Source organism: Gossypium hirsutum, chromosome A05, assembly GCF_007990345.1.
Source record: "Gossypium hirsutum isolate 1008001.06 chromosome A05, Gossypium_hirsutum_v2.1, whole genome shotgun sequence".
NCBI lineage: Eukaryota > Viridiplantae > Streptophyta > Magnoliopsida > Malvales > Malvaceae > Gossypium > Gossypium hirsutum.
In genome coordinates this window covers 96,876,333-96,897,442 of record NC_053428.1, presented here as the reverse complement: position 1 = coordinate 96,897,442, position 21,110 = coordinate 96,876,333, and the positions used below count along the sequence as shown (strand labels likewise).

At 33.8% G+C, this 21,110-nt stretch overlaps 1 long non-coding RNA gene across 1 annotated transcript; it reads right to left on the bottom strand.

Annotated features, from left to right (window-relative positions):
• Positions 1–9,646: 9,646 nt before the first annotated feature.
• On the bottom strand, positions 9,647–12,254 carry LOC121229573 (uncharacterized). The gene is made up of 3 exons (XR_005927331.1): positions 12,168–12,254; positions 11,616–11,697; positions 9,647–9,894 (listed from the first exon to the last, which is right to left on the bottom strand). It is a non-coding gene; the product is annotated as an uncharacterized lncRNA (long non-coding RNA).
• Between the last annotated feature and the right edge of the window lie 8,856 nt (positions 12,255–21,110).

Here is a 21,110-nt window from a genome sequence, read left to right as displayed (position 1 = left end):
TCGATCGTTTGAGCAATAGAGTGATTGATTGCCTTTGTAAACTTATTGTTAATAGATGTTGTACCTTCCCTTTTAACATGGAGTATTTTAGCGATATTTATGGGCTTGTACTTATTGATGCTTGTTAATATGAGGTAGTGACCTTCGGGCCCATTTTGATAAAAAAAACCGTTATATTTTGGCAATTTTTAAATTTTGAATAAATTTTTTTGTTTTCTTTTATTATTTTAATCAATTTCTTTTTTTATGTAAATAAAATAAATGTTGAGTTTAATGAGGGTTCACTTTTAAATATTTTTTAACTAATTTGTTTATTATTAATATTATTAAAATGATTTGAGTTTTCAACAAATTTAAAAGTTAATTAGTTGTGATACTTTTAATGAATTATTTATAAATTTGTTTGAACGTCATATATTTATTTAATAATATATAAATATCAATAGCAACAAAGATTATCATAATTTTATAAAAATCGAAACTAAAAAATAATATGACTAGATTAAAAAAATCTAAAATAAATTAAAAAAATTAAAATAAGACTTGTTAACTCAACTAATTTAAATTCTTTTGTTTTTACTTAATTTGATCGAACGTTGACCACTTGAACTGTGACATCAATATCAACAAGAAGCATATGTCACGGGACTAGAACTTTAATCTGACAAATAGCGCAGTCAAGTCATTTTTTGGATTCAAATTCTGCCTAAGTCAGCCTACTCTCGAACAATGAGAATTTATTCTTTCATAAGTTCTCTAAGGCACTGAAAAAAGGTAGAAGCAAACTCACATGAAAGAGCAATGAGAAATAAAAAAAGCCAAAGGAAAATATCACACTCCAAGGATTTGAGTAAATGCTCTCAATATTTTCTTTAACTCAAGAATGAAATTATTACAAATGAAAGGGGATGACTTTATTTATAGTTGAGCTCCTCCAAATCCAGCAGTACAAACCAGATTACATCAATGGTTGAGATTAGTTCCCATTTACAGAAGGATTTACAATAGTTATTTTGCTAAGACATAATTTTTTTTAGCCATGATTTAAATAAAAGAGCCTTGAGTCTCTTCCAAGTAATGTATCAATCCTATTGGGGCCAAATGACCTCTAATAAAAAAGAGAAAACATCAAAGTGTACCTTGATCATTGTTTGTGTGTCCCGTGACACATGGATCACATCTCATGTTCAAAGAAACCGTTCAACTAGCTAAGCAATCTTCCATAACCCACATCAATTAATAGGCCGTAACACATTCGACTTATGCTTTTGCGTTGTAAAAAAAGGGATAGATGATAGATTTAGTGACTAATATATACTTTAAATTAAGTTTTGGTCACTGAATTTTAAAAAAGTTACGATATAGTCACTAATGTAACCGAAAGTTACAATATGGTTACTAGGTAATGCTATTGATTTGTTACATTTAGTAACCATATCGTAACTTTCAAAAACATTAATGATTATATCATAAATTTTTAAAATTTAATAACTAAAAGGTAATTTAAATTACAAATAAGTGACTACATCTATAAACAAGTAAAAAAAATGGAAATCTTAGGGGCCTGGACCCATTTCTTAGATGGAACAATTAATGTATTTTTGTGTTATTAATATAATAATCATGTTTAAAATATTTATTTAAAAAAATCATGTTTAAGGTATTAATGTTTTGATACATAAATCACTTGTGTTATATTTGAGATGTTTTAATAAAAGTTTTTGGTGTGGTGGTGCATGTGTCTAAGTGTCTTTTGTAGTCTTACAACCATCGTTTGAGTTGCACCTCTAATTGCAGCCCTATTTTCAGATCGTGCCACTTTCAATACTCAACCTTGAGTGTAGTCGATCTTAGGCTAAGTGGTTCTTGAAGCAACTGCAGCTCATGTCCAAAGGGAGGATGTAACGGGGTGAAAAAACTAAGTAAGAAATTAGAGAGAAAAAAGGGTCTTAAATCGGTAAGTTTCACTTAAGTAAAATGGTGAGTTTAATACTGAGTAATTTAGAAAAAATGGGGCTTAAGAACTTTAGTTAAACAGTGAGTATTGATATAACTGAATTTACCACGTTTATCTTTTGTTTATTTTCCTTTTTAAGTATGATTTGTAATGGGGAAACAATTATGAAAATACACAAGGAAATTGCAGAATTATTATTTTTTCTCTATTCTTCTTCTTCCTTTACTATTTTTCTTATCTCGAATTTGAAGTTGCATCAAAGGTATCAGAGCTTTTACGATCCCTGTAATTGCTGGCGGTGGTGTTTCGACGCAACTGCAGAAGGAGGCTGGGGGACTATAATAGGAAATCTCTAAAATACAAGAAGAGATGGTTCCATTAGAGACTAAGATGGAAACCAAGTTTCAAAAGTTTAAAGACGAATTTCGTAAGGATTTACAAGCTTTGTTAGGGCAGTATTTTGGACCTCCAGCAAATAGAACCTCGAAAAAAGGGAATAGGGTCTTAAAAGCTCCACCTGCATTTCTTCCAAGAGATGTGGGGGTACCCAATGCCCCAGTCGGACCAACCGTGCTACCCTCAGTTGATGTGAGCAACGTGCATCTAAAGAATCATTCACTTGTGGTATGAGCATCTGAGAAGCCAAGCAAGCTTGAGTGTCCCAAGTTTGATGGCAGTTATTTTCGGGGATAGTGGACCAAGCTTGAACAATACCTTGAGGCTGAGAGAACTTCAGAATCCAGCAAATTTTGCATTGTAATGTTGAATCTAGAGGGTCGAGCTTTGGAATGGCACCATTTTTACTCTTAACGAAATGGTGGTCTCCAGATGTTATCTTGCCAGCTTACATGAAGAGTTTGCAAGATCGTTTTGGCTTTGGACATTTCAGAAATTCGATGAAAGAGTTGGTCAATCTGAAGCAACAAGGTAAAGTGGAACAGTATCAGGATATGTTTGTTGGTTTACTAAATCAATTGCACCTTCTTGAACCGTATACCCTTAGCATTTTCTCAGTAATTTGAAGGCAGAAATTTGTCATTATCTTGATCTGTTCGAACCCACTACTTTGATGGAAGCTTTTCAGTTGGCTAGAAAGATTGATGTGTTTCTGTCTTGCTCAGCAAAAAAGACCTCAACACCTTTGAATAGTTCCCCTAGATCACTGTTCCACCCATCTGTTATATCAGGTTATTCTTCAGCTCCCACAAGAACTGTTTTTGCTTCACATTCTGTGAGTAGTGCTTTATTAAGCAAATTAACTTCTCGGTCTATTTCACCAACAGTAATGGCGAAACGAAAGAAGAAAGGCATATGCTTTTGGTGTGGAGCCAAGTACCACATTAGACACAAGTGTGTCAAATCACAACTATATCAGTTTCTGCTGGAACCTCTTTCTGAAAGTGAAGCAGAGGAATTCCAAGAATGTTTTGATCAGCTTGAAGAGATTATTCCTGAAGAGGAATCATCCAAATCCTTGTAATTTCGTTACATGCCCTCACTGGTTTACAAGGCCATAATATTGTAACAGCCCGATTTAGACCTTATTCGAAACGGAGGTTTCGGGACCATGAATCTGAGTCAGAAAAATATTTTAAAATTATTTTTCATGTTTATTATGTGTGAATTTATATCCGTGAAATTTTTGCACTTTAATTTTATCGTTTGAGTGCCCAATTTAATAAAAGGGCTTAATCGCATTAAATAAAAATTAGATGGTTATTTTTAAAAGGGTCGAATTGATGTTGTCTTTATTTCATAAAGTAATTATGTTGCAATAATACCATTGGAGTTAGTGATGGACGGTTGTATCCTTGATATATATGTTTTAGTTATTAAATTATAAAGGATATTAGTGTAAAATGGTAAATAATACATGATATAATAAAACATAATTAAAATAAGCTTTCATATATTCTTGTTCTTGCTGAAATAACAAAATAATAAGGAAAAAAATGTTTCAAAGGTTCGGCTATTGTCCAAGCTTGATTTAAGGTGAGTTCTAGCTCGATTTTTGATAATTTTTACTTTTTTGAGACTGTTGCTTTGTTATCTACAAAGCCCATGCTTGAATTTTTGATTTTGATGAATATTTTGAGTTATGTCATTGATGAGTATTTGAGCTATGTGATGTTAGTTGATGAAATATGAAAGATATGTTTTGGATTAACATGTTTTGTATTGGAATTTTTGATGATTTTGAGTATTTAGGACTAAATTGCAAAAATAATAAATTGAGGGACTGAAATATGAAATAAATGAAATGTATGGACTTGTATGAACATAAGGAAGATTCATCCTAAGCATGGTATATGCAAATTTTGCATGTTTTGTGTTTTGTGCAATTTGGACTAAATTATAAAAAGTGTAAAATACCAGGGGTAAAATAGTAATTTTCCAATTTATGTGTTTGTGGACTCAATTGAGTGAAAATATGTTTGAATGATTTTAATTTGAATATGTTTAGATCAAGAACCAAAGAGATCGGATTTGGATCGGGGGAAAACTAAAGTTGTCGACTAGTCGTCCCGTTTCGATTTTCATCGTCCGGGGTAAGTTTATAAGCAAATATGTGTTGTTAATTTTGAATAAATATGAGATTTATATGCTGAAATGAAATATGTGAAATTATATATATGTTGGCCGAATGCAAATAAGCTTGGGAACTATGTTTATGAATTTGTTTCGACCGAGTTACAACGTCTGAAAGCCGGTTACAACGTCTGAAAGCCGCGTACAAACCTTAGGAATAGCTAGGATATATATGTCATGACATAGGATTTCTGATATGTTTTCTCGAGTAAGACCACATCTAAGACGTTGACTTCGATATGTGGTTATGAGTAAGAACATGTCTGGGACATCGACATCATATTTAATTCGTGTAAGACCCTATCTGGGACAGTGGCATCGATATGAGATAGCATGTAAGACCACGTCTGGGAAGTTGGCATTGTATGATATATGTGTTTATCTGAGTATCCTATTCAATTCTGAATGGTTCAATGGGCAATGCTAAGTTGTGAATGAAGGTGTAAAACGAGCTAAAATGATCAGGTATGAGTTAGTTGATTACCTATTGGAAATGAGGTAAGTTGGCCATTTGATATATGATGCAAATTATATAAGTTATTAATGTGAACATAGGTGCACTTGCAAAGTATATTCGGCTATATGTTATGTATATGCATGTGATGTTGTATTTTGATTCATAAGTACATGTATACGTGTGTAAACACATTCGGTTATATAATGATGTTATGTATTTGAAATTGAATGATACTTTGAATGTGTATATATGTACAGTCGGTTAAGATAAGGTTATTTATGAAAGCATATGTTAAATATGAAATGTTAAGCTTGAGATTATATGTAACTATGATAGTATAATTTGATTTGGTTAAAATAGGTTGATAATGACATTGAGTTGTTATTTGCTTATGACTTAATAAAATTTAATAGCTTACTGTGTGTTATGTTTGCCTCTGTTTTATAGATTTCGAGATCTAGTTACGAGCTCAGGGATTGTCAGCAAATTCTATCACACTATCGACTGTCTTCGATATTTTATAAGTTAAATTTTCAAACTTTTGGCATGTATAGGCTGGATTATATTTTAAAATGTTGGATTCTGGTTTATGTATATATATAAGCCATGCGAAAATGGCTTGTTTATTTATATTAAGTTGGATATGTTTGGTTGTGGTTTGATGTTTTGGTCATTATATATGTCTACATGTGAATCATGGTTAATACATATTTGTCAATGTTGATGGAATTATGCCAAGTATATGCATTTGGTATCATTGGTTAGATGTGAAATTGTGGTTGGATATTTTGTTGTATAATATACTTAATATATAAGTGGAATATATATTAAGTAAGTGATTATGATTGTAAGCTTTGATATTCGGTTATATGATGAGATAGGTATGGATAAATTTTGTATGTCTTTAATCATTGATTGTAAATATGATCTTATGTGTAATGAAAAGCTCTTAAAACAACTATGTTTGATTTGACAAATAAGTGAATTAACTTTCGGTGGCTGTTAGATAATTTGGATGACATGTATTTGATATTAAAGCTGGATTGTTTTGATTATATGGATTTATATATATATTTATCTGAATATGTAATTATTAAATTAGTATTGAATATGACTTTTGTTAATTTACTTGATAAATGATAATAGCATGTTAAAACTTGGTGTTGGTATGCTAAAAATATTAGTTGAATAGTTATTATGTATTGTACCTATACATATATAAATGATGTGATGTTGTGATTGGTAAAATAATCTGTTTGATTATTCGGATTGGTTCTTGGATATGTTTCATGCGTGTAAAGTGTTTGAGCATATTGGAACTTGACATTAAATAAGACATATGTGGTTAACATGTTATATATGTTCGGCTAAAGTTTAGGAAAATGACCATATGAATAGTAACTTAGGTTCTATTATTATAAGTAAGTTGGTTTAGATAAATTTGTAATAAAGTTGCATGTATGTTCAATCTTATGTAATAAATAATGAGATGTTTTAATCCATATGTTTATATCTGGTCATTTGATAGTAACTTCAAAATATTTGGTTTGGTTTTTTCTAGGTGTATCCATTGATGTCTGAAAGTTGTGTTTCTTTTGGTAATACCTCGTAACCCCTTTTCGGCAATGGATACGGGTTAGGGTGTTACAAATACCATGCAAGTGGCTACTCGAGTAGGGTTTAGTTGGGCAATCATTCTAGTAGACTTAGGCAGCATACATAATTTCATCGATGCGAGGCTGGTGAGTAGGTTATCAATGCCAGTAATGCACCAAGAGCAGTTGAAAGTTTCTGTAGCAAATAGGAGTTGTTTGTTCACCAGGGGAATGTGCAAAGGAGTTCAATATGAAGTTTAAAACTACCAGTTTGAAACAGATTTCATAGTATTACCTTTGAAGAGCTTTAACATGGTGTTAGAGGTCCAATGTTTACTATCCTTGGGAGATATTGTTTGGAACTTTGGTTCCTTAACCACGCAATTTATGGTTAAGGGTGAACCATGTATTATTCACAGTATTGTTTCGGGCTCATTAGCAGCAAAAAATAGTGGTTCGAATTCAAGATGTTTTGTGGCTATGGGGCAAGATTTGGGGCCTTATACCTTAGTAATGAGCTCACCTGGTCAAGTGACACTTTCAGCTATGGTAGTCAATGATAGTAAAGAACATTTTTAAGGGTTTGGAAGACTTTGTTGATGTTTTTCAAGTGCCAAAAGGGTTACCACCACCTCTGTTTCAAGACCATACAATTCTCTTGAGAGATGAAGGGGCTGTAGTTAAAATTCGACCCTATAGATATCCTGCTATTCAAAAGGGAGAGATGGAAAAATTGATTCAAAAGATGCTCCAAGCTGGGATAATCAAGGATAGCAATAGCTCTTTTTCTTCTCCCATAATGATGGTAACAAAGAAAGATGGAAGCTGGAGGTTGTGCATTGATTACAAACAATTAAATCAACATACAATAAAGGATAAGTTTCCTATCCCTATAGTTGAGGAGTTATTGGATGAGTTGGGGGAAGCTTGAGTGTTTTCTAAACTAAATTTAAGATCTGGATATCATCTAATTCGAATGTGGGAACCTGATGTAAATAAAACAACATTTAGGACACATGAGGGGCATTATGAGTTCTAGTAATACCCTTTGGCCTCACTAATACTCCCTCAAGCTTTCAGGCTCTTATGAATTCAGTATTCAAACCATTGTTGAGGAAGTTTGTGCTTGTATTCTTCGATGGAATACTAGTATATTCAAAGTCTTGGTCTGAACATTTGCAACATTTAAGAACAGTTCTTCTCATCTTAAGGAACAACAATTGTTTGCTAAAAAGAATAAATGTTGTTTTGGTGCTTCTTAAATTGAATACCATGAACATGTGCTACATGAGGGAACAGTATCCATGGATAGATCCAAGATTGAATGTATTTCTTCATAGCCTATTCCTCAATCAGTGAAAGAATTAAGAAGCTTTCTCAGACTATTCGACTGCTATAGGAGATTCATTAAACAATATGGAGATCTAACCAAGCCCCTTACAGACTTAATAAAAAAAATGGTTGGGGTTGGTCTGAACAGGCAACTTTAGCTTTCCAATTATTAAAAGAAGCCTTATGTGCAACACCTGTCTTGGTGTTACCGAACTTTCAACTTGAATTCACGGTGGATACTTATGCGAGTGGGTTTGGAATTAGAGCAGTGCTGCAATAGCAAGGGAGACTGGTGGCTTTCTTTAGCAAGGCCTTAGGTGTAAGACATCAAGCTCTATCAATCTATGAAAATATATTAGCAGTTTTATTGGCTGTTAGGAAATGGCATGCCTACCTTGTAGGGAGACATTTCAAAATTCAAACCGATCACCAAAGCCTGCGATTCTTGTCTGATCAAGTAGTTATCACTCTACTTCAGTAACAGAGGGTAGCTAAAATGTTAGGTTATGGCTTTGAAGTCTCCTACAAAAAAGGTATCAACAACAGGATACTTTCTCTTGACAGCCTCAGCTGAAGCAATGTCAGTACTTTCAATTATCAACTAGTTCTGTCATTTTTGGACTTCTAGAACAGGTGAAACAATCATATGAAATAGATGATAAGTTGAAAAGGGTCATACAAGATATCTAACAGCATAGATATCAAGACAAAAAGTACTCTTGGGATGGGCAATTTTTGTGAAGGAAAGGGAAAATTATGGTGGGGAAGAAGCTGAAGTTGCGAAGGGAACTGTTTCACCATTTTCATGCCAATACCGTGGGGGGTCACTGGGCATCCATGCTACTAGGAAACGTTTAGCTAGTTTACTATACTAGAAAAGCCTAAGAACTGATGTTAAACACTGGATTAAGGAAAGTTTGGTCTATCAGAGATGCAAGAGTGAGACAATAGCATCTCCAGGACTCCTTCAGCTTTTACCTATAACAACCCTTACCCGTATCCGACGCCGGGACAAGGTTCGAGGTGATACCGAACTTAAACTCAACCAACTATATAAAATCGGGCCGTAAAATTTTGATTAATTTAAAACTTTTCATTTCACATACATTTTGTCCCTTAAACGGGCTCACGAGGCCCAAAACATGCATTAGAGATGGTTCAGGACTAAACCGAGAACTTAAGAAAAACTTGGAAAAATTTCATCCTTTAAGGCTCCACACACCGGTGTGGGTATAGAGTACACGCCCGTGTGCTAGGGACACGCCTGTGTCCCAAAACCATGTCTAAAAACCTGGACATTCTGCCAATTTGGTTATGAAGAAATTGAAGCCGCGCGACCAAGGCACACGCCCGTGTCTTATGGCCGTGTCCTTCACACGGCTAAGACACATGGCTGTATCTCTTGCCCGTGTACTTACTACCATACATACTGACTTGAAAAACTTAGGTGCAGGGGATACACGGCTGGACAACACGCCCATGGGGGCAGACCGTGTGTCACACACGGCCTAGACACATGCCTGTGTGTCTACCCTTGTGGACAAATACAAGGCTATTTTCCAAGCCATTTTGTCCCCCTCACAACACATGCACGTATACTTATACAATAGCATACAACATGGCAAAATTAGGCACTTAAACATTCATAACATGTCATGACCATGGCAATTTCACATGCAATAGATATCATAGATTTTACTCACATATTTACCACATTCATGCCATAATCATTATAAACTCATCACGTAAGTCCATAGCACATCCATGCATCTTTAAAATGGGTTTACAAACCCATAATCAAAATAAGCCAATACATTTGGCTAAAGTAATATCACATACTCGAATATTTAAACTCCTATACATGCCATAGACTCAAAGTACTTGAAATCACTTACACCGATAGTGATAGCTTGACAGTGTGATAATATCTCCGACGAACTCCAACCTGAGCAAACCTGGAAACCCTAGAGAACATGGGAAAGGAAAAGGGTAAGCTTTACGCTTAGTAAGTTCATATGAAAACAATAAGCAACTCATTAACATGTTTTATCCAAATTCTCAACATATTCTCAAGTCATGATAAGCTGTCTTCTTGTAAAATAGTTAATAAAATATTTATATCTGGAGCTACGAAACTCTAAATTAAGTTTCATTAATTTTCCTTGAAACTAAACTCATGTACCTTTCTACCATAAAATTTCCAGGTTTTTTGGTTTAGCCAAATAGTACAGTTTATTCATCAAAGTTACCCCTAATTCACTGCCTAATAGTTCCAACCCTTTTGTACTAAAGTTCAATTATCTCATAGAACAGGACTCGAATAATGTTCTTGTCTACTTATCTTGAAAATAGACTAATTAAGGATTTTAAAAAATATAAATTATAACTCATAAATATTTTTTTACAATTTATAATGATTTTCTCAAATCAAAACAGGGGATTTCGAAGTCATTCTGACTCTATCTCACACAACTTCAAATATCTCATTATAGGAAATTTTTTTCTTACATGGTTTCTTTTATAAGAAACTAGACTCAATAAGCTTTAATTCCATATTTTATTCAGCCTCTAACTCATTTTCCACTATTTTTAGTGTATTTTCAAAGTTAGACTATGGCTGCTGTCCAAAACTATTTTAGTGTAAATTAACGATGCTAAATTTATCACACTATATTAATTTATTTCCACCACATTGGTAAGGCTACATATTCATACATCATAAGTATAGACCTATAATCATAAGGTCATCACAAAATCATTCTCATAGGATGAATTACCTATTTACATCTTCATCAAATGTGCATCATAAACTGAAATAATTTCTCATGAGCTTGGCATACATACCTGAGTTACTCAACATGCTCATATTCATTCCTTACTAATCATATAACATGAATTGAATTCACATCTCATCAATTTCATGTAAGTACCTGTACCACTCACAATATGATGATAACATTTATCATTTAGCTTAAATTGTAACTCTCACCGTTGAACCATTCGGAAAGTTATCGGATATTCACTAAGCCTCAAACATAGGGTATAATGCCGATGCCATTTCCCAGACATGGTTTTACACTGGATCTCACATATCTGTGCCAATGCATGTCCTAGACATGTCATACACTAGCACATCTCGTAGCCGATGCATGTCCCAGACATGTCTTACACTGGCTTACATCTCAAGGCCGATGCATGTCCCAGACATGTCTTACACTAGCTCTCGTCTCAATGCCGATGCCATGTCCCAGATATGATCTTACATTGGCTCTCATAATATGGCCAATGCATGTCCCAGACATGTCTTACACTAGCACACACACATCGCCCAATGTCATGGCATGAATATCCGTTTATTCCTAAGGTTCAACTGGAAGGTTCCTCTACATCAATTTTCATCATACATAATAATTTCTACAATCAAGAATTTATGCTATATCAATTCAAATACATCTAATAACGATGTAGTTATATTATTTACATACGACTTACTCGTTTCTATTGGATATCATATTCCATTGAATTTCTAATGTCTTCTACCATCACGTGAATGTTATTAACTTTTAGCATCACTTTCATCATACTCAATATCATCAACATATAATTCAATATAACCGAAGCAAGATAGATTCAAGTATATTAACAATAACATGGATAACATGCTTATTTAGTTATACGAACTTACCTCGACACCAAATTGGTAAAAAAGCCTAAACATTAATTTCTCGTTTTTTCTTGTTCTAAGCGCGAATCTCGTTTTTCATCATCTATAACATCAAATTTAACTTATTAACACAATATACTAATCAAATTAGTCCAATGACATATTTTGGAAAAATTTTTTATTTTACCCCTATACTTTGCCAAAATTTCCAAATTGCCCCTAGGCCCGTAAAATGATTTTTATCACATTTTCTTACTCATTAAGCCTATAAAAACCATTTTCATGACTATAGCAACTCACAAATTCAATTATTTCACACATTTATACTTATTTAACAACTTTGCAAAATACCCCATTTTAGTTGTTTTCTTGTAAACTTCTTCATAAAAGTTGTTTATAACACTATCAAGACTTATATTCTTCAACAAAAACTCAGCAAACAACACATATGCTTTAATGGCAAAACCCTAGACTCTTAATCATTTTGCAAAATAGTCCCCTCTTTTGAAAGCTCATGCTTTATGGGTTCAAAAAATGCAAAAATTATCAAGAAAGACATTAAAAATCACTTACTAGCATGGGAGTTTCTTTGCTGAAATTTTCCAGCTTCTAAACCCTTTTCTTGGCTGGAAAAATCGATAGAGAGAAGATGAAGAAAAGATGATATTTTCTTTTCTTTATTTTGTTACTTATATGTCAAATAAGTCACCCAACACTTACCTAACATATTTGACCATTTAATTCCTTGTCTCATGGCCAGCCATCACTCTTTTAATGGCCTAATTTCACATTTAAAACCCCCAATTTAAGATACAAGGCAATTTAACACCTTTAGGTATTAAAACACAACTTTTACTCTTTACGCGATTTAGTCATTTTTTCGAAATTGGACTAGAAATCGTTAAAATCAATATACCAAAATTAACATGCACTTATAAAATCACATTATAACACATAAAATAACATCAAAATAATTTTCTCCGACCTCAAAATAGTGTTTCTGAAACTATTGTTCCGACTAGGCCTAAAATCGAGCTGTTACATTACCTGTTCCTGATCGAGCCTGGTCCATTATTAGCTTAAATTTCATTGAAGGATTGTCGAACTCAAGTAGGAAAAATTCCATTTTGGTTGTGGTGGACCACTTGACTAAATATGACCATTTTTTGGCATTATCTCACATATATACAGCTAAAGATGTAGCACAAGAGCATTTGAATCACGTTTATAAACTTTATGGCATGCTTGATTCAATTATATCAAATAGAGACAGAATTTTTGTTAGTGGATTTTGGCAGGAACTATTTCAAAGAGCTGGTGATGTAATCCTGGCTCGCAAAGCTATAGTTGATTCCATTGAGTTACCCCAAGATCCCATTACTCGATCTCGTGCTAAGAAGTTTCGAAACACTATTGTAAATCACATTGATCGAGCTTGGGGAGAGGAGGTGGTCGGACTCATCAAGCAAACATGGAGCTCAACACCATGTGTTCCATACAACTTTTTCCAAGTTGAATTTTAGCTAAATAATTGTTGGACTGAAGTTTTGATATGTTTAGTTTAATTAATTCAGTTGTTTTAATTTTTTTTAGTTGCTTAAATAATTAGTTTAATTAATTAAGTTGTTTTGAATTTTTTTTAGTTGTTTAAATAATTTTAGCATTTAATATGTTCCAGTCTAATTAAATTGCTATAATTATTTAATTTGCTTAATTGTGTTTATAGGTGAATTAATCATTTGAGCCAGCTGTTACATGGATTGGCATTAAAGAAAGAAATAACTTCATCTGTTATGAAGATGAATTAAAGGCCAGCAGCTGAGCTTAATGGACAAGGAGTTACAATGAGTTATTTACACAAGCCAATCAGTTTCCAAACGTTTTTCTCATAATGGTGGCTGCTCATCTACACCTTTGGTTGGTTATATTAAGTATTTATACAAAGAGGGTCGTTCGTATGCCAAATGATACTCAATTTTTGAATGGTGTCCATTCGGCTGCTCAAAGGGGAATTAAAGGGCTGTTATGATATCAAGCATTGAACTAAATTTATTCAGCTCATTAGAGCTTATTATTAGCTGATTTGGAAGATTAAACAAGCTAACCATTGTCGTTACATATGTTAGAGTTCATCAAAGGTCACTTAGTTTTAATTAGCTTAATTAAGTTCATCAATAGCTCAATTAAGTTGAATGTGTGTCTATTTGGCTAGGGTTTGTCTCATACCTATAAATACTTTGTTTCTAGATTGTTGTAGGAACTTTTGGTTAAATTTTTATGAAATATTCGAAACTTGTGAGTATTCCAAATCTCCTTGTTTTCTTTGGGACTGATCTGACTTATCAAGCTAGGCTTGTGGCGTCTTTTCTTCCTTTGTTATCCGAACTTATCACTTCAAGTGTGGCATTCGTTATACCTTTGGTTCCTATCTTGTTAGATAGCGGGTCAAGGTTTTTACTTGTTGTTTTCTAAACCAAATTACCTTCTAAGTGCCATATAAGTTTTGGGTCAACAATCCCTTTTATTGTTGGTTCACTCTTGGCCTTAGCCAAATCTAACCATCCATTTTTCCTAAACTCTCTTACATCCTTTTTGTCTAAACCTACTCTTTATTTTTCCATCCTATTTCGCTATAAGCTAAACAACTTACTCAATTTCTCGATCAGACAACTATTACGACTTGAATCATCACCGAACCTAATTTATATCAGCTAGTACTAGACTTCTATTGTCCACAGAATACCATCCTCAAACGGATGGTCAAACAGAGGTATTAAATCGGTGTCTTGAGAATTATCTGAGATGCATGACTGGAGAAACACTTGTAAATTGGTTTCATTGGTTAGGTATAACTCATCCTTTCACTCTTCCATTCAGCTTACCCCATATGAAGCTTTGTATGGACAGTCGCCACCTCAACATATGCCATACTTAGCAGGAGTCTCATCAATGGCAATGGTTGACAGAAGCTTGCAGGCTTAGGAGGCTACAAGGATGTTATTGCAATTCCATCTCAAAAGAGCTCAGGCTCGTATGAAGCAGTTAGCTGACAAACATCGATCTTAGAGGAGCTTCCAAGTTGGTGATTTAGAATACTTGCGACTGCAACCTTATAGGTAGTAGAAAGTTAGGAAGGTTCTTCATAAAAAATTATCTCCTAAGTATTATGGACCCTTTCCTGTGATTAAGAAAGTGGGGAAAGTGGCGTATACTCTACAATTACCCCCAGGCTCCCGTATTCACTCGACATTTCACGTTTCTCAATTGAAGAAACATATCGAATCAACTCCTACTCAAGCTCAATTACGCTTGGTTGATGCTCATGGAGCATTGTAGAAAGAACCAATTAGAATTGTGGACAGAAGGATAGTGAAAAAAAAGGAACCAAGGTGTTACTGAAGTTTTGGTTGAATGGATCGACTCTTTTCCTGAAGATGCAACATGGGAATCTTTACTCCTGCTTCAAACCAAATTTCCTCACTTTCATCCTTGAGGACAAGGATCCTTTTCTTAGAAGATAGTAGTTGTTATGAGATGAAAAACTAAGTAAGAAATTAGAGGGAAAAAAATGGTGAGTTTCATTTAAGTAAAGCAGTGAGTTTAATACTAAGAATAATTTAGCAAAAAAGGGCATAAGGACTTCAGTTAAACGGTGAGTATTGATATAACTCAATTTACCACATTTATATTTTGTTTATTTTCCTTTTTAAGTATGAGTTTTAAAGGGGAAACAATTATGAAAATACACAAAGAAATTGTAGAATTCTTCTTTTCTCTCTGTTCTTCTTTTTCCTTTACTATTTTTCCTATCTCGGTTTTGAAGTTGCATTTGAGGAACGTTCCATGGTAACAACATCAAAGACCTGTGTACCTCGACAACTCAAATCAGGCAGTCATAGAAGGCCTCAAGAAGGAGCGGATGATGTTCTTAACAGCAAGGCGAGTGGGGTAAGTGATTGCTAAACGTATCTGACACTCAAATCTAATTCCAAGTAATATAGATTGTAGTTTTTATGTAGGCTTTGCAAGTTGATCTTTTCTTCTCTTGAATATAAATGTAGTGCATATATTTCTAAGGTAAGCATAAGTTCCTACTTGTAGGCTAGGGGTCTGCCATTGATTATTTCAAACAATGAATTTGTTTTGTATAAAGAAATAACAATTTTAATTACTTGTGTTGCAGCCAATGAAGTGTTCCATGTTTGCTAAGGAATATTTTTCAAAGAGTTATTGAGAAACTAACATATTTCTTCTGAAAATAGTGCAAAAGCTGATGAAAATGAAAGGAAACTGGCTGATGATCTCAAGGTTTGTTTGTTGCTCATGCTTTCATCTTCAATTCTACATAGTTTCTTGTTGGTCTCGGAATTGTGAGAATTGACAATATGGCTTGACCATCGTTTATACAGAGGCTGAACGAGAAACTCCATAATAGGATAATTCAAATGGAGAAAGAATTAGATGGAAAACAGGCATTAGAATTGGAACTTCAGCAACTAAGAAAGAGATTGACTGTTTTGAAGCAGGTTAGGGCAAGTATTAAGAAGTTGAGAGAAATGGATATTAAGCTTGAGTAGAACATTCAGTTATTATCTTATAAAGGTGAATAAGAGCAACAATGACCTCAATGATGCTCACAAAGAACAGATTTATGTGAGTTCTTTTTTGTTGTTTTCAATTTTTTTAAGTGCTATTGACGTTTACTGCATTAACCTTACTTAAACAAATATGGGATAGGATCCCTCTCACGTGTAGCTCACTAGGCCTACACATAACAAAACCTTTAACCCAAAATCAGTCGAGAATTGGTGGAGCAGTCCAACTTTAATATTTAGACCGCATAAACACTTCATTTAATTGTGTAAATGATTTTTCCAGGAATACCACAGTTCTATTTCCATGCCTTGTATGAAATGATCTGCTTGCTTTATAACCATTTAAAAGGAAATGTTCATATCTGGTTACTTCAAATTTGTTTTTTACCAAGAGTTGCCAGGTTTATAATTGCTAATTGATTTGGGAACTAATTTCTGGTGCTTAGAATATCAAAATGTCTGATTCAGCCTTTTGTGTGCTCATCCAAAGCTTTCCTTGCTCTTAAATATGGACGTATAGGAATTGGTCTTTCACTTTTACTGTTATGAGTAACCCAATATGTAAGTTTGTAATTATATTTGATAATCTAACGTTCCTATTATGTTTATATTACTAATTATAATCATTATATTGAATGTTATATGTTTAAATTTATTTAATTCATGTTACGTTTTAGCAATTGCAAATCCAACTTAAATAGTAACTCAAGCCAATCTTCCCATTAATAAGGCATATCAACAGGCCACGTGAATGCCCATGGCCTATGTCTAAACGATGAGGTAGGCTCATTGGTATCCAACTAATATTCCACATCAGTTAGGAATAGACCAGAGAAAGCATTTATGTGGAAGCAATAGGCAGCATAACTCATCCCGATAAACGGTCCAAGTATTTTTCAAGCCATTTCACCATCCATTTCTCTGTTTCCTTTGCATTTTAGTTCTTAGTTTGAGGTTTTTATATAAATAACCTAAAACTATTAATTAATTATGAAATAACTTGAAGCAAAAATTATATATGAAAATGACCTTATAGTATCAATAGGCTACATCACCTATTTTTTCCTAATCATGACGCAATAATCAATGTTTAGAAATAATTTTTTCGATGCAGTTTGAGATCCGTAAGTATTTTTTAAAATATTTATAAAAAATACAGGTTTTAATAATAGAGAAAATATTTTTTAATGAGTGTTGCCAGTGTATTAACCGATATCGGTGAGAATTAAAAAAAATACAGGTGAAAAAAAACCTGAAAAAATAACAATATAAAACTTAAAAAACTGAAAAATATATAGTGATGGAAAACTAAAAAACTTAAAACCTTGAGAAAGTCTCTTGGGCAGGAAGATATCTAGTTCCTCAGTAGGCTTGTTTCTAATGAGGAGATTAAAAAGGCTCTTTTTGATATGGCGCCTTGAAAAGCTCCAGGCAGTGAAGGAATTCACGCTATTTTTTACCAGAGCCAGTGGGAGTTTGTGGGCCCTTCAATTTGTGAATGGGTCAAGAGGATTTTTTCTGGAAATAGCATTGATCCAAATCTCAATAACTCTCTTATTGTTCTTATTCCTAAAGTGCAGCATCCGAAATGTTTTTCGCAGTTTCGCCCTATTAGCCTTTGTTCGGTGTTTTACAAGCTTGTGATAAAGGTAATTGCTAACAGATTTAAATTGGTCTTTCCAAGGATCATAGGACCTGAACAAGTAGGATTTGTTTTCGGAAGGAATATAAACAACAATATCATCATTGCTCAAGAAGTCATTCACTCTATGAATAGTAAGCAAAAGAGCAAATGATGGATGGCCATTAAAATTAATCTCGAAAAGGCCTATGATCGTGTTAGTTGGGATTTTATTGACGTTTCTTCACAAGCTGCAGGTATTTCTAACTTTCTTCGTAATGTTATCATGTCAGCTATTTCTGGTTCTATTATGCAGGTACTTTGGAATGGAGTGCCAACCCAGAAGTTCAAACCAGCAAGAGGAGTTTGTCAAGGATGCCCATTGTCACCCTATCTTTTCATACTTTGTATGGAATGGTTAGGGCATGGTATTCACGCGGCTATGGCTGATGGTAGATGGTTGCCCATTCGGCTCACTAGATTAGGTCTGTCTCTATCTCATCTCTTTTTTGTAGATGATTTGATTATTTTGGGTCAGGCAAAAGAACAGCAGGCACAAATCATGAAAGAAGTTTTAGACACCTTTTGTGGTTTTTCGTGGCATAGAGTTAATCTTCAGAAGTCAAACATGGTGTTTTCTAAAGGGGTGGATGAGGACGTTCAAAGGCGTATAAGCGGACTACTTGGGTTTCAGGTGGTACAGAATCTTGGTTCATATTTAAGGGTTCCTCTCTTTCATGAGAAGGTTACTAATAATACTTTGCGCTTTATTGTCGATAAAGTGCGGAGTAAACTGAGTAGTTGGGATGCTCGGTAACTCTCTGTTGCTTGTAGAATTACTTTAGCTCAAGTGGTATTACTTTCAATCCCGAGCTACTTCATGCAATCGATGCTGATCCCGAAAGGTTTGTGTGATGAGATTGAAGCTATGGTTAGACAGTTCATTTGGAGGTCCACTAACGCTAGTAAAAATATTGCTCTAGTAAACTGGGAGTTGATATGTCAAACTAATACACATGGTGGGCTGGGTGTGAAGGCTCTTCGTGATCATAATATGTCCTTCATTATGAAACTGGGTTTCAAATTAGTGACTGACCATTCTTCGTTACGGGTAAATGTGCTTTGGTCCAAATACGGGGTTCAAAATAGGTTACTTGAGTCTTTATCGATGGGGCGATGCTCTTTCTTGTGGAGATCTTTATCGAAGATTTAGCCGCTTATTCGGGAAAATTTACTCTGGTCAGTTAGATATGGGCGTAAAATAAATTGCTGGAAGGATTCGTGGGTGCCTAAAGTGGGACCCTTATCCAAAAAAATAGTCTGTACTACTAACTTGGATATGGATTGTCCCCTTAGTGACATGGTCACGGAGAACGGGGATTGGAATTTAGACTTCTTTCGCCTTTGGTTACCTGAAGACATTATTCAGAAAATTGATGGAGTTCCACCACCCCAATCAAATTTCGGTTCGGACATAATTATTTGGGAGGAAACTACATCTGGTGCTTTTACTGTTAAAAGCACTTATAATAAACTTAGAGAAGATTCTTGGCATATAAAGGAGGATGTTTGGAAATTACCTTGGAAGTATATTGGACCACAAAGAGTTAAAGTGTTCATTTGGCTTATTCTTAAACATCGTTTACTCACTAATGTTGAAAGAATACGAAGAGGTTTGGGCTCTGACACTGCTTGCGGTACTTGTGGTCATCATTACGAGAATATCCTTCATGTGCTTCGGGACTGCAGAACGGCAAGGGAAATTTGGTTGCAGATAATCCCTACAGGTAAACAATCTGTCTTTTTTGCAGGATCTCTTCATTATTAGATGGAGCTTAATTTACGGAACCAGCATGCCTTGACGCCAGATAGTGGAGTCAATTGGTCTTGTCTGTTCGGGATTATCATCTGGCGCATGTAGAAAAATCGAAACCTTCGTACTTTTCAATGCCTTTCTTGGAGTACTAATGAGGTGATCAAAGCCTCCTTATGTTGGGTGAAACAGTACGTTTCAATATCCAAATCGGAAGGCACCAAACCCCCACGGACTGATTTGTTCCTGACTCTCTGGATGATTGGGTCTTTATGAACACGGATGGATCGGTTAATTATGAGAATATGTTTGCTGCAGCTGGAGGGCTTCTGCGGGATCAGAAAGGAGCTTGGATCGTTGGTTACACGAGGTATTTAGGAATTTGTGAAGTTATTGATTCAGAATTATAGGGCATTCCAGATGGGTTGCAAATTTCCCTTGACCGTGGTTTTCAAAAGGTTACCATCCGAATAAACAATCTTGAAGCGGTAAACCTCATTCAGGAAGGAGTTCGTAAAGGTTCTAATTCTACTTTAATTATAAGAATTATTTTGCTGTTAAAACAACTAAATCATTGAAATCTTCAACATATCCCAAGAGAAGAAAATGAAATTGCGGATAAGATTGTGAAGCTTAGGAGAGATAGGGTACCAGGATTGCGATTTTTGGACCAGGACAATGTATTGAGTGATTTAAATGTTTGATCTTGAGTTGTAATCTTTTTTTTGTTACCAAAAAAAATATGAGAAAGGAAAAGATCATTTATGAAGCAAACAATCTGTCCCCTTTTATTTTCTTTTTCGTTTTTTCTTTTCTAATTGAATTGTTTCTTTTCATTTTATTTTTTTTTGTCATTTCACTCTTTCTTTTTTTTTAAGTCCCCATCTATACACATTTGCTTTGCACATTAAAAAAATTATTTTAACTGACTTTTTTTTTAAATTAACTGATGTTACTTGACACACCAATGATATTCATTTGAAAATATATTAAGGGCACGTTTGGTTCGCTGTATTGGATTACAGGTGTATTGGATTAGAGGTGTAATGGAATAGAGGTGTATTGGATTAGAGGTGTAATAGCAAATCAACTGTTTGGTTGAATGTAATGGAATAGAGGCGTAATAGTAATCTTGTGTTTGGTTGAATGGAATAGAGGTGTAATAGCATAATGGAAAAAACTAAAATGACTAGAATACCCTTAGCATAAATTTGTTTAGGTAACTGATTATTGTTATTGTTATTAAATTTTAATAAGATTATTAATATAAATAATAAATAATTTAATCATATTTTAACATAATTATTATTAAATATATTTTTTATAATATATAATTTGATAAAATATATGAATTTATTAAAATTATAATATATAATATTATAAAATATAATTTAAAATAATTATTATTAAATATAATTTAACAAAAATATATAATTTACTAAAATCATAATATATAATACTATAAAATTATTATTATTAAATATAAT